Consider the following 14,251-nt stretch of genomic DNA (forward strand, 5'->3'; position numbering starts at 1 on the left):
TAACGTGAGACGAAGGTCTTCCACCGCCCTGTCCCTGGAGCTTGATTATCATTCAGATAAATCATCCAGATCAAGTTGTGCCCTGACCGGGATCGAGCGTAGATGGGCCGCCAAGAGTGCCATTACCTTGGTGAAGACCCGGGACACGGAAAAAAGGCCAAAGGGTAAATACCCTGTACTGGTAATGATGTGACATGTAACAGAAACACAAGAACTGGCGATATTCCCTCTGGATAGGCACATGTAGGTACGCCTCTGTGAAGTGAATCAAGGTTAGAAAATCACTTTCGCGAATACCTTCCAGGATAATGATTAAGGAATGCATTTTAAAATATCTGTATTTGACAAACTTGTTTAATCGTTTCAAATCAAGGATGGCCCTCCACCTTCCAAAGGCCTTAGTTATCACAAATAGAACAGAACAGAACAGAAACCACAGCTGGCTTGATCAGCTGGCACCTCCTGTATAGCCCTAATCTTGAGCAAATGCTGTATAGTGGACTGCATAAAGGACCTCCTCTGGGGGTTGTTAGAAACAGGGCAATGAAGAAAGAACTTTGGGGGTGTGGAAACAAACTCCAAGGCCAGACCGAACCTGACCATGGTCCTAACAGTAGTTGTGGTCTCCCATTGGTCCACGAAAAAATGCAACCTGCCTCCAATGAGGAGGATTAAGGTCTGCGGTAATATCGGTTACCACCTCCCCGAAACAGGCACTTAGATTGGTTACCCCTCTGCTGCCGATACTGTTGTCGCCAAGACCACTGAAAGAACTATCCCTGTCAGCAATACCCCGAGGGAGAGTACTCCTGCTGTCGGTTGGGACCCCCATATTCTTGATTACGAAAGAGTTGCTTTATAGTGTAAGGAGCCAGGCACGTGAATCCTTTCTTGGGATTGGAGGGGATGATTTTGCGCTTATCCTTACCCGCAATCAACAGGGGAGTGAGTGAATCCCCAAAGAGTGCTGCCCCCGTATATGGCTCAGATGCCAGGCACCATTTATGTTTGACATCCGTCTGCCACTGTTGCAGCCACAAAAGTCTGTGTGAGGCCATCGATGGCGCCATTGCCCTGGAGGCACCCGCGGTGAATTGTACAGCAGCTACAATTTTATTCAAGTCCTGATGGGCCCTTGAATCCCTGACCGGGATCCGCCCCTGTAGCTGTTGTAGCCAGCTAAGACTGGAGCGGGAGAAGGAAGCCGCTGTTGAGGCTCGCACCGCCCAGGCAGCCGCCTGGTGGCCCCACTGGATGACCTGGTCAGCCCGTCTGTCCTCTGGTTTGAGGATGTCCTCCTGTGTCCCTGGCATTGTGGTTTTGATGTACAGGGCCGTGACGGGCGAGTCAATTGTTGGCCACAACAGTGCATTGTTGAGGTCATCTGCAACATTATAAAAATGCTTATCATTGGTTGACGGGGCTGGGCTGGACATAGGAGTGGATCACTGATGCTGAATGGTGTCGACAAACAGTTGCGGGGCTGTAATGGTGTTGGTCTCCATCTTGTGTTCAGTAAACCAAACGCTGGTTGACTGGGACTGAGATGGGGGTTCCTTCACTGCTTGAGGCCCCAGCTCCGAAGCTACCTTGGCCTTGCATAAAAACAAGGTGAACAAGTTAGAAGGAAAAAGACCCATGGAGGAGGGTTTATCGGTGACCATCACCATCCCTGATTTCGCCCTCTTCCGAGGCGGAGGAGGGGCTGCGGTCAGGTTCTGTGAAGCTGAGAAGGAGCTGCAGGTGCCGGTGTCCTACCTGCCAGGGATATGACCCGAAGGGCCTCAGCTTGCAGCCCCGTGGCCCTCTCTTTTAGTCCAGCCGCAATCCCTTGTTTTATAGCTTCTGCTATAAAATCCTGGTAACTGGAGGGCATGGTGGCAGGTGTATATAAACTGGGCAATAGAGTCAGGTGTTCTGCCGGACGAAGGCCAGCTGCAGTTGGGGTGAAGGTGGCCTCCACGCTCCTACCCTGGAAATGAGGCCCAGTGGTCCCCCAAAGCCCCAATGTGTTAATTGGTAACATCGGGCTAAACGGACCCCGATTTAGCTCAAGCTGCAGCAGTGGCAATGGCCTTGGCTGCGGCGGTGCCCGTGCCTTCTTCTCCAATCTGTGTTAGGAGTAGGTAGCCGAGTGCTTACTACTGGAGGATGCCTTGGATGCCTTCTTAGCATTTGAGTCCTTGCCCCCTGAAGAGGAGCTCTTGTGGGAGGTCTTATCCTGATATGGGGCTGCCATGGCAGGGGAAAGAGAAACCTCTGCCATAACAAGTAGACCAGGGCCAGATTCAGCGACCTCCCTGCCAGTGCCCGAGGCAGGCTCAGGCACACCGTCGTCAGCCATGCTGTCACCGAGGCAAAAAGACAGCTGAAAATGGCATCCGCAGCTCTTCATGGGCACTCTGGGCTCCGCCCCTTTTCAAAATTGTGTTCGCGCCCTTTAGCTGCTCAGCCGAGGCCCCTAAATGCGGCACCAAACCTCCCAGAGAAGTGCTTGATCGCCCTTGCCAATTCGCACTCTTCCTGGGTTCTCCCTTTCGACACGCTGCTCTTTGAAAGCGAGGATGGTATCGCACGCACCGTTGGATCCGCTTTGGCAATTGGCGCACTGCCCAGCCACTGTGTGGCATTCCAGGCTTTCCCCCTGTCTCTGCAGCTGTCAGTTGTTAAAAGGAACGGCACACCACTTTTTTTACTGCTTCCCAAGCAAGTCATTTAAATGAGGTGGGAAGCAGTCGTCCTTGTGTTTGCCAGGAGGGAGGTGCGTGGCCTGTGGGCAGCAGCCCTGTGGCCCCTAGCATCCAGAGTCCCAATGTTTGGAGTCAGAATACTCCCGGTTGCTGCTAATAATCAACAGTTCTGAATCTATCAAATTTGACCAATAAAGGTAGAGATAAGAAGGATAACACGACTGTCCCGGAGTGGACTGAGTTGGAAACTGGGTGGTATCACTCATGGAGGTGGTATATAGTGGTTAATTAATTAGTAATCAGACTCAGTCCAATCAGAGCACGGACAGTGTCAACCCATGCATGGATGCTATCTCCACCCTTATTGAGAATAGGCATGTTTCATTTTACTAAGTTTGCACCATCCTAATTAAGATTTTTTCAATATATAAACACACTCACAAATCTCATTTTAATACTTCTTTATGAAGTTGCATATGCAACATTGAAGAGAATGCCAGATGTAAAACATAGAACAAATTTTGTATAAAGAAGCTCTTCTAAAAAATCTAGCCGTTTAAAAATGACACTAGTATTATATGAAAACCTTTTGATGAGTCAAGAAACATTTCTCTATATATGTGTTTGTGCATTTGCAGAAGCCAAGAAATAATCTAGGATTTTGGAAGATATTCCTTTAAGCATATTTCAACATATGTTGCAACAGTAAAAAGATGAATGCATACATAATGGTTGAAACAAAACTGTATTCTCTCCTCCCCACACACACATATTTTGGGCATTCATTGTTTTCCCGAAATGATGACAAATGCATATAATAATTAATAATATAATTAATAATATGATATATTGATATATTAATATAATATTAATATATTAACATAATATATGTTGGCATATATATAATTTTGTGTTTATTTATTCATTTGTTTATTTAGTCATGCTTATGCAGGATGTATTGGAGGTGGTGACTCTTTGAGAGCTGTATGCACCCAAATTTCATTTTGATGTATGCCAGTTAGTGTACATTCAATGTGGCAATAAAGTTATTGTTCCGTTCTGTTCCATTCTATTCTGCATTATCCCTATCATCAAGGCAACAGAGCTGAAATTTGTATACCGGGATTATTGGTCAAAAATAACCATACTATATTTACCAAAATGGTGATCTGTTTTTGATCTTCAAATTATTACTGACTCCAGGTGACTGCCTGGACAAGTCCCTGCAGTTTTCTTGCCAAGATTTCAGAAGTGATTTGCCATTTTCTCCTTCCTAAATCTGATTGAGAATGACTGCCCAAGGCCACCCAATTTGATGCATAAGGCAGAACTCTGGTTTCTTGCCTGATGCCTTAACCCAGGGATGTCAAACTAGATTTCATTGAGGGCTGCATCAGGGTTGTGTTTGACCTCAGAAGGCTGGTGGGGGATGGCAATGAGTGGCCATGGTGAGGCTGGCTGTGGCCAGGGTGGGTGTGACAGCACTCTACCTCCTGCAGCACTCTACAAGCCAAAACAGGATGCGGGGGTTAATTACAAAATATGGACTTTGCTTTGTGACATCCAGATTCAGCGAGCAAAAGGTATGAACTGCACAGAAAATACACTTGTTTGATTATGAAGAAATATCCCCAAAGTACACACCTTCCCAGCAAAAAGCAATTTTTGAAGTTCCAGGTAAAAAAGATTAATTTTAGGATGAGTAACCACAGTTTGCATGTTGGAGGTTCTTAAGGGAATGCTGGGAAACTCTGTATTTTAAAGAACATTTCAGGGAGGAGTATAGAACCATCAAGCTCAGAGAGCACCAAGGACCCCCCAGTTCTACCCTGAGTTACAAATAATCTCTTCTATCGATAAACACTTTTTATTTAGAGGGACTCAGAGCCTGCTTTATATGAGATGGCTTCTAGTGGATTTCCTTTCATCTTCAGCCTCGGGAACCCTAAATGCTACATATATTCAGGACAGTAATATTCCTATGACTAACTCTTGCATTGCTTGTCCTTTGCACCTCACTTTAACAAAAAGCCAAACATTTTAATGCAAGCAGTTACAAATAGCAGCAACCTCATAAAATAACCACGTTCTAAAATTTCGTTCTAAATTTTAATATGATTTCTGTAAATAAGGAATGGCTGAGTCTTTGATCCTTCATATATAAGAAAACACAAAGCTAAGGAATAAACAAAAAACAGATTTTAAAAAAGGAAAGACTAAGAAAAGAAAAAGTTAAAGTGCAAGAAAGAAAAAGGAAAAGAAGGAAATTGGTAAAAATAGAAGTAAAAATATATCACACTCTTACTCTAAGGTTAACATTTGTCTACATTATTTCCATAATCCCATATCTAATCATCTAAAACCCCAGATTAACTGTTAATTTCAGTTTCTCACAAAAAGTCCAATAATGGTTCATATTGATTTAATCACTATTCGTTAAGGAAACCACAACTGATTTATTTAATTGCACCAACCTCTAAATAAAACAGGAATGGAAAATCTAAGCTCTACCCATGCTTCTCAACTTTGGCAACTTTAAGGTGCATTCAATTCCCAGAATTCCCCAGGCAGTTATGAAGTTCTCCCATCTTAAACTTGCCCAGACTGAGAAACGCTGATCTATAGAAAGGGTTTTTTCCATTCCTCTTTTACTGGTTCTTATTAAAAGTTTGTGATTCTCTCCCTTTTGCCAGCCAAATCATGATGCAGGGGACTGCTTGCACCCCCCCCCCCCCCCCCCCCGGCAGCCCATATTGGGCTGGCAGAGTGCTGCTGGAGGCAAGGGTTTATTTATATAATATAAATTAAAACTAATTTTAATAATGATTTTAATCATTATTAAAATAAATAGTAAAAAAGATAATCAAATTTAAATTTTAGTGCAATCCTATACATTCCACACCAAACTATTATTTATACAAACACACACACACACACACACATGTGTATACACACACACAGAGATCCTATATTTTTCTATAATTAATAACAAGGGAGGAAGATACTGATGACAACATCACAATGATGCTGATGATGACAACTGTCAAACTATTTACTAAGACTGTATTATTATTATTCTCATCCTTCCTATTACCTATCTCCTCCCACTTATGACTATCACCATGTTGCTTGTATTTTAACGATTTATATTGTTTTGTTTGCTTTCTAGTATGATTTGATTGCTTATTAGTAACTTATGACTCACACTAAGTGTTGTATCTTATGATTCTTTATGAATGTATTTTTTTTATCCCCCCCCCCCTTTTTATGTACACTGAGAGCATATGCACCAAGGACAAATTCCTTGTGTGCCAATTACACTTGGCCAATAAAGAATTCTATTCTATTCTATTCCATTCCATTCTTCATATGTGAGAATCAAGGGTATTTATTTTCCACTTGCCAGTCATGATTTTTAAAATATTAAAATTAAATCAGGATTTTACTTTTTAAAGTATTACTATTATTTCTATTGCTATCATCTTAATATTGATTTTCTCAAGAACACGTCAATTGAAGACTAGCATACACTTAAAAAAAAGCTGCCTAAAATAGGCTCATGGCAAGATAGGCAGCAAAAAAATTAACAAATAAATAAAATTCACACACCGAAGATGTACAAATTTATTCTATAGTTAATATGAGTGGCATGCATGCTTTCCCTTCCAACCAACTCTGAAATTTACCAAACAATAGTATTAGCCTAAAACTGCCAACGAACAGCTGTTTCACTAAGGTTGAAGCTCATTAAAAGGCTATTGCAAATTGTTCTGTTCTGAATTCTTTTTCAATTTCCCTTATCTTTTCTTTCTGTTAACTTTTGCTTTGTTCTATAAGATTCTATATTATTATGAAATTTATCTAATCTGTACTTTTCATACTTTACCCAAAAATTGTTTTCTTATGCTTTTATGTCTAAGAGAAGAGATATGCCATTATGTCATCCCACAAACAGCATTTCCATCAGATTATGTACATCATTACATAATTTCATCCTTTGTGCAATGACGTAAGTGTAATTGTTGCTTATTAATGCTTCCAATGCCAATTAGAAAAATGTATTTTTCTCAACAGAGAACTTCTGAAATGAAATCACATGTCCTTCTATTCTAATAATTACCAAGTTGGCCTAAAAAATAATTCATCTATGCCTCCACATACTTTCCACTACATAAACTTTATTTCATGTGTGTAAATGAAATATACTTTAAATGCACATTACATACCATATTTTCTGCAAATATTCAGCAGACTTCCAATGTAGTTAACTAGTAATTGTCATAATTCACTAACCCATAGAATACTATTTTTTCATTTACATGAAAAAGAATACAATGAAGACTACAATCTATATTGTAGTTCCTATTTATTCAGAAATGAATTTCATGGTATTTAATAAGAGCAATCACAAGAAATAATGTAATTCCAAATTTCTACTACTATTTGTACAATTTGGTTGCTTTGAAAAGGCCACAAAATAATTTGCCAGGATTCAAGAGTAGAAAGATACAGACAGAATAACATATTGTGAACACGAAATTCTCAATATTTTCCCTTGTTACCCAGGCAACCAAACAATGCTGGCTGCTTTTATACAAATACTTGATAACCACGCCCATATTCAAAGCATTCTTTGTTTATTGATCTGAACCATGGCATAGTCAGAACATCAATCAATGAAACAAGGACAAGTGTGATATAGTCATTAAAATGTTTATTTTTTCCAACTACTGGATCAATTCCATGAATTACTGCTTGAATCAATTTAGGTAGAATTAAAACCTGTCCTTATAGTGCAGCAGTGCTATTATACATTATAGCAGCTCCCTTCCCCGAAAAAGCCAAAATGGAACCAAATTCAACTTGTTCTTTTGACACGCTTAAGTCGTTTCAACTATATTTCAGTTTTTTCCAAAATCTTCTTCTGGTGATTTACATATCACAGCACAAATTGCAATTTTCAGAAATGCATTATAGCTATAAAAGGTACTTTGTCGTAATCTTTCAATAATACTCAATAATAGTTAGGTTAGGAAGGTGACGGTAGCACCTTGTGCACAAGAATTTAGGTAACATAATACATCTTTTTAAAAAAAATCTAAGACTGCACGACACCCACAAGAGGACAACTGCATGAATCTAAAAAACCATTAACTTTAATGAATTACGGGCAGATGTTCTGTTTATGTGCTTCAAATCAAAAATACTGCACAGCCCTATTATCACATCTCACATTAGATTCAATTGCAAAATCACATGCTACAGACAATCAACTTTCAATATAAAAATTCTGTGGGCTTTGTTACTGTCCTGAGAACTTGAAACTTTTGTAAATGAAAATGAAGCCTGATAAGAGATGTCTGGTTTGTGATTGGACTGTAGTTCCTCAGATTCTCTTTTTTTTTGGGGGGGGGGAGAGGGGGAAGATACAAACATTTTTCTCTTCCAGTTATCTGACCCATCATCCATGATTTCTTAAACATTATAGAGGTCAGACTGGGAAGCATTTTGTGCTGAGGGAGTTCAACAATATGAAATAAAATCTCATTGTGTAAGCCAATGCAGAACTTCTGAGCAAACCTCACATGTCCAACGTTGAACGCGGAGGGAAACAACCCCCCTCCGGAGGCTGCGGAGCTGCTAATCCGTGCCACAGATGTCCAGGGGCTAAGCCACCTTCCAGTCCAGGCTTCCTAGCGTCTGTATGCTTTTGGTAATATTGTTTGAATTTTCCAATTAGCCAAATTATTGCAGAATTTAAGTTTAAGAGAATCCAATTAGTCAGAAAGGAATTAATTAGATCAAACCTCGTTTGGAGCCAAGTGATTGGACCAAGAGACTGAGGGAAACTGGGGCCAGGAGGGAAAGGAGGAGATGATAAAGAAAAATCCCTCAGTCTCTGGACCAATCAGGCTGTCACAAACCGGCTGTAGTCCCTCCCATTGGAGCTACAGGAGAATCACTTGGGGGGGGAGCATGTTGTGGTAGCAGACCATTTTCTGTTAAGAGGAAAACATTGTGCACACTTTATGTGACATCAGAGAAAGTATAATATCTTCCAGATATCTGTATCCAAGATGTAATGGACAACTTGATGAGACTCTTAAAATCCATCAAGAACTATCCATTTATTCATGTGAAACAACAACACTGCCAAAAGAGACTTTCAATTGATTTCTCAACACTATGAGGTCCTACATAGAAATATAAAATAATCAGAGATTGCAACTAGCATTTTTATCAGTATAAACAACAGCATTTGTATTAGTTATTAAGTAAAGGGTGATGATATTAGAAAAGAAAAGATGTTGGGTTATGTTGCTAGTTAGTGAAATCCATTTTCCCTCCATCTGCACAATACTGTTTTTTCTATGCCACAGAATCCCAAACCTTATTAAAACTGTGCTTAGCAGTTAACAAGATCCCCTGAAAATAGTACACCACTTTTCCTCCAAATCTATCTCACATGGTTGTGACAAAACAGTTCTATTTGTTTTATCAATACAAAGCACTTTGTTTCAAAACATCTCAGACTTGATAAAAATTTATTTTACATACTTCAGATGATTTTTGAAGAAAAGGCTTCCAATAACTCTTTCATTCAAATAATTGTTATAAAAACAATGCTGGTCTATGGATCTGAGGAGTATTCTTGTGTCAGCTAAGCTTCTCAGAAGGTTGGTTGGAATGATTTGTGGCTTCTGTTTTGCAGATTGATTTTGAGAAAGTTCTAGCAAAATTTAGCAATGCAATATGCCAGAGACAGTGAAGAAACTGAGGTTGAAAAAAGGTTTGATATTCAGCAAGATAACAATTTGAAATATTCAAATCCACATCAATAATTAAATATTTAGAACTAAGGGATTTGGAATTACCTTCAGCACCCAGAGGTTTATGAGAAAAAACATGCAGTCCAATGCAAGAAGACCTAAGACTATTTTAGAAATACTACCACTATAGCAGAATTACATAGAATTTTATAAAGAAGGGGGGGGGGATTCCAAAATCAAGTACAGGCAGATGTTTAAAAAACTAAGAAAGCGCTAGGAATACTTTTATAAATAAGACAGCAGGAATATATGTAAAAATATTTATTACTGCTAAAAGAGATGTCATAAAATCTGACCAAAATAAACTTCAAAATTCTGCACCTGCTTCTATCTTGCTAAGAAATTAATTGAAAGAAACAATTTGGCTAGAGGTGCCTAGATGTTTGCATACAACGTTACATCTCTACCCTAAACCAATCTGATAATATAGTAGAAATGCTGACCTTGGTCCGTGTTGGTCTAAGGGATTTGATGCGGAGAATAGTTTGAAATTGAATGTGAGCAAGAATGTACTTATTAAATTTGTATAAACTCCCCTGTATGATAAACCATCTGGCTCTTACTTTGTTCCAATGGCAATTCTGCAAGGGTTGTAGTCACATGAAGAAACAGATATGAGACTTCAAATGACCCCTAAACACATAGCATGGAATTTAATTCAAAGTGGAAACCATCCTGTACTATAACTTAAGACACGGACTTATATCCAATCCAAAATTTGGATTCTTTGATGCAAAGATTTCACTTTCATAGGATACTTGAAGAAAAACAAGTTCTCAATTTGACTTAATTGTATTGCAATTATAATTTTATATTTTTATACATATTTAAAAGCCAAATACTACTCATCATGAAATCTCCAGAACTGTAAAGATTACAAACTTAAATTTGGCACCTAAGTTCCTCTTGGCTTCTAGTTGCTCGCAAAGGATTTTTCAAAATGACTATCAGATCATTAGTATTTCTTATACTGTAATTAACACGCTCTGATTCTATGGAGTTCTATTCCCCCTCCCCACGTGAAAGAACTCTGTTCCAATTACCACTTGCCTTATATTAACACGCTCTGATGCTAAGGAGTTAGACATTCTAATCCCCCTCCCCACCTGAAAAGAACTCTGTTCCTACTGCCAGTTGGAAACATTCCGTTACCTCAGTTCAAACTGGCAGATGTTCCACTCCTTCACTCAGAAGTGGTCTGGAGCTCCTTACAGTACTAAATATTGGTACCTCACCAAAATGTCTACACCTTTCACCTATGGAACTGCTTCCGGACTCAAGGCAGCGGGAGTGATATTCCCTTATATGTTTCAATCACCGACCACCACTGAACCAATGGATTGAACTGGATTTCTCCTGCATTGCCCGATCATATAGTTTTGTCGTGAAGCATGGATATTCAACTAGTAATTAATATTGTATTGACCATGATTCTCTATATTTACTTAAAAATTTATCTTTGCTATAGTATAATGTATAATGGTGAAAGTCTGAAGTACTGTTGCTTTAAGAGCCAATACTTTGCAAACAAAAAAGAATAATCAATCTCTGAATGCCTTTTAAAACAGTCTACCCAAGTACTTCAGCTTAAGTAGAGTTATTTGTAAGTTTTTTTCTGCTTGGCTTAAACTGGGTGGATAGAGTCTACCTTGGAGAGACAATATCAGAAATACCTGATCCCTGATGGACTTAAGTTAATCTGAATCTTAAATTGTGCACTAGCATTGTACCTCCTTCAGCAAGGGGGTAGCATGATAGTAACAAACTACTCAAAACAGGCTGCTGCATTTTGTATCAGTTAATGTTTCCAGATGATCATCAAATAATTTAGTCTTATAAGTGACCTCCTTCATAGTCCATATTACCAGAAGTAATTAACCCTACTCTACCCTACCCTACTCTGATCAGGCTACATTACAAATCTTGTATCCAATTCTAGCTACTACAATCTAAAATGAACATTATCAAATGAGTTCAAAAGTGACTACTAAAATTATGAGGAACTGGAAGCTAAATCCTATGATGTCAGTTAAAGGAACTAGATATGTTTAGCAGGAAAAAAGACTTAGAAGAAGAAATAAGATATCTTCAGATATCTAAAGAATTTTTTTACACAAGGGAAATGTCTTATTATCTACTGTCTGCCAGGACCAGGAGCACAATCTATGTATGATATGAAGTAACATTGAAAAATGGATTCAAGTTAGATGTTAGCATTATTTCTGTCTTTTTTTTAATAAAGAGGTAGAGGTTTTTATTTTTAAAAACAAACATACACAAACAAAACATAAAACATAAAAACATCTTCCAGTTACATCCAGCATGTCGGTTGGTTAAAAAACTTTTGTGCATCCTCTCCATAGTCCTCACTTACAATTTATATAAAATCTCATATTATCAATCTAGTATATATATGTACATTATTATCATTATTGATCATTTATTTGACTATAACTATTCTTCCTTCATTTTATACGAGATATTCTAAATTTTGAATTAATTTATGTTATAACAATTCATTGCATCCTAAATCCATCCAATAGTAATATATCTTTATATTCTATGTCATTCCATTATCTTTGTATTGTAAAATTCTCTATCATATTTCCTTTCCATATTTTTTGTCTAACCATTGATAAAATAAGTCCCATATCTTAAAGAATTGTTTATCTTATTGTTCTCTAATTTCAAATGTCAATTTGCTCATTTCAATTCATTCCATTATTTTCTGAATAACTTCCTCCTGCGTTGGTATTTTCTCATTTTTCCAGTTTTTAGCCGCTGTTAACACATTTACAATCAAATATTTCAATTCTCTATTGTATGTTTCCAGTAAAATCCCCAATAAAAGTATCTCTGGTTTACAGTCTATATGTTTTTCTAACATTTTTTCCAACCACGTGTGGATTTTAGTCCAGTATGTTTTAGCTTTTGCACACATCCACCACATATGGTAATATGAACCCGGTATCTGATGATATTTCCAGCATTTTTCGGATTAATTCTTAAACATTCTTGCTATTCTCATTGGGGGTAAGTGCCACCTATAAAACATCTTATACAAATTTTCTTTCTATGCTGTTGACAGCATTATTTCTGTCTTATGGTAAGAGTTGCTGATAAATGCAATAGCTTGTCTCATAAACCAGTATGTTAACTTTCACTGGGGGTCTTTAAGAAGAGATTGGATTGATAGTTCTATGAAATTCTTTATAAATCCTAGACCGTGATGGCGAACCTACGTGGCACACAGAGCCATCTCTGTGGGCATGCAAGCCATTGTTGATTGCTCTTCTGGGTTCTGGCGCACCAACCAACTGGTCTTCATGCATGTGGGAGTGCCGGAAACCGAAAGAGCAGCTGCCTGGTGCGCATGCATGCGCTGCCCACCTAGTCTTCTAGTTTCTGGCACGCATGAAGATCAGATTGCCAGTGCGCATGCTAGAAACCAGAACATCATCTTCCAGGCATGTGCATGAGTACCAGGTGGCTGCTCTTCCAGTTTCTGGTGTTTGCGCTCCCATTTCGGCACTTGGTGCAGAAAAGGTTTGCCAATTCTGCCCTAATCTGAATGAGGAATAAGACTAGATGATTATTGAGGTTCCTTTTAATTTTATTACTGAACAAGGGTTGGAATAAATACATTAAAAGCAAAAGTTAGCTAATCCTGAAATATAGGAAACTTTGGGATTGGTTGAATTAAAAAACAAGCTATTGTCTTGTGTTCTGTTTAGCGCAGGGCTGTCAAACTCCTGGCCCACAGGCCGGATGTGTCACATGCTGGTCCCACTCACATTCGGTTTAGTGAAGGGGAAAAATCCCAATGTCATGTGATGCCGCCATGACAACGTGAGTTTGACACCCCTGTTTAGCTAAATGCAATATTATTAGGAAGAAAATTATACTTAGCTGTGCTTAATTGGGAGTAATAAATTAAGCATCCCTACTGGCCTGATTATATGCTCTTAATAATAGCATAATTCAGTAAAAGATGAAACCATTTAACAAACAACAACTGATCTAGCTCAAAGTTGTAGCATTCTTTTCTTTCACTGTTCTTTGTAATTGATAAAACATGACACAAATATTCCTTCAGTGCTGGATTTTCTGGGATGTCTGTGTTTTAGAAGAAAATAGCTGATCATTTAAAGCAATACTTTATAAGGAATTATAAAGCTTCTGAGAACTATCATGTACAAAAGATAAAATACTTGAATTAGAATTTCCATAAATACTTATGTTTACTAAACTTACTAACTTCCAACAATTACGAAAATCATGAAAGTTATGATATTGGATACAGATGTAGGCACATCTAGACAGCGTAACAGGTTTTTCCCTCATTCTTTTCAATGGCAGCCTGCTAGTCCTCTAAAAATAATGTATACAGTACTGTGGAAGCTTCAATAAGGTGAGCTCTATAGTGCGGAAAGGAGATATATCTTCCAATTACATTTTAAAGCAACTTAAATAAAATATGTAACTCATTTTGCAAAACTCTCATTTCCTTTTTCCATGCCCCTTTTCTCAAGAGAGTCTACTGGTACTTTGTAGGGCATTTCTAAGAATCTAAAAAGAAAATCTGGGGAAAATTGAGCAGAGAAATCTGTTCCTTTCAGTCAGTATGTATCTGTATCTCAAATAAGCCTACTATAAGCAGTAGAACTTTAATTAGTCATAACTAACTTATATCCCAAAGATTCTGAAAGGTCTACTTTAAATTATAAGAGC

The 14,251-nt window shown here is 38.3% G+C and overlaps 1 protein-coding gene across 4 annotated transcripts in view; it reads right to left on the bottom strand.

The window, feature by feature from the left end:
* TENM3 (teneurin transmembrane protein 3) overlaps nt 1-14,251 on the bottom strand; it is a 360,542-nt gene that overhangs the window by 191,730 nt on the left and 154,561 nt on the right. The window lies entirely within an intron of this gene.

Source organism: Thamnophis elegans, chromosome 9, assembly GCF_009769535.1.
Source record: "Thamnophis elegans isolate rThaEle1 chromosome 9, rThaEle1.pri, whole genome shotgun sequence".
In the NCBI taxonomy this organism is placed as follows: Eukaryota; Metazoa; Chordata; class Lepidosauria; order Squamata; family Colubridae; genus Thamnophis; species Thamnophis elegans.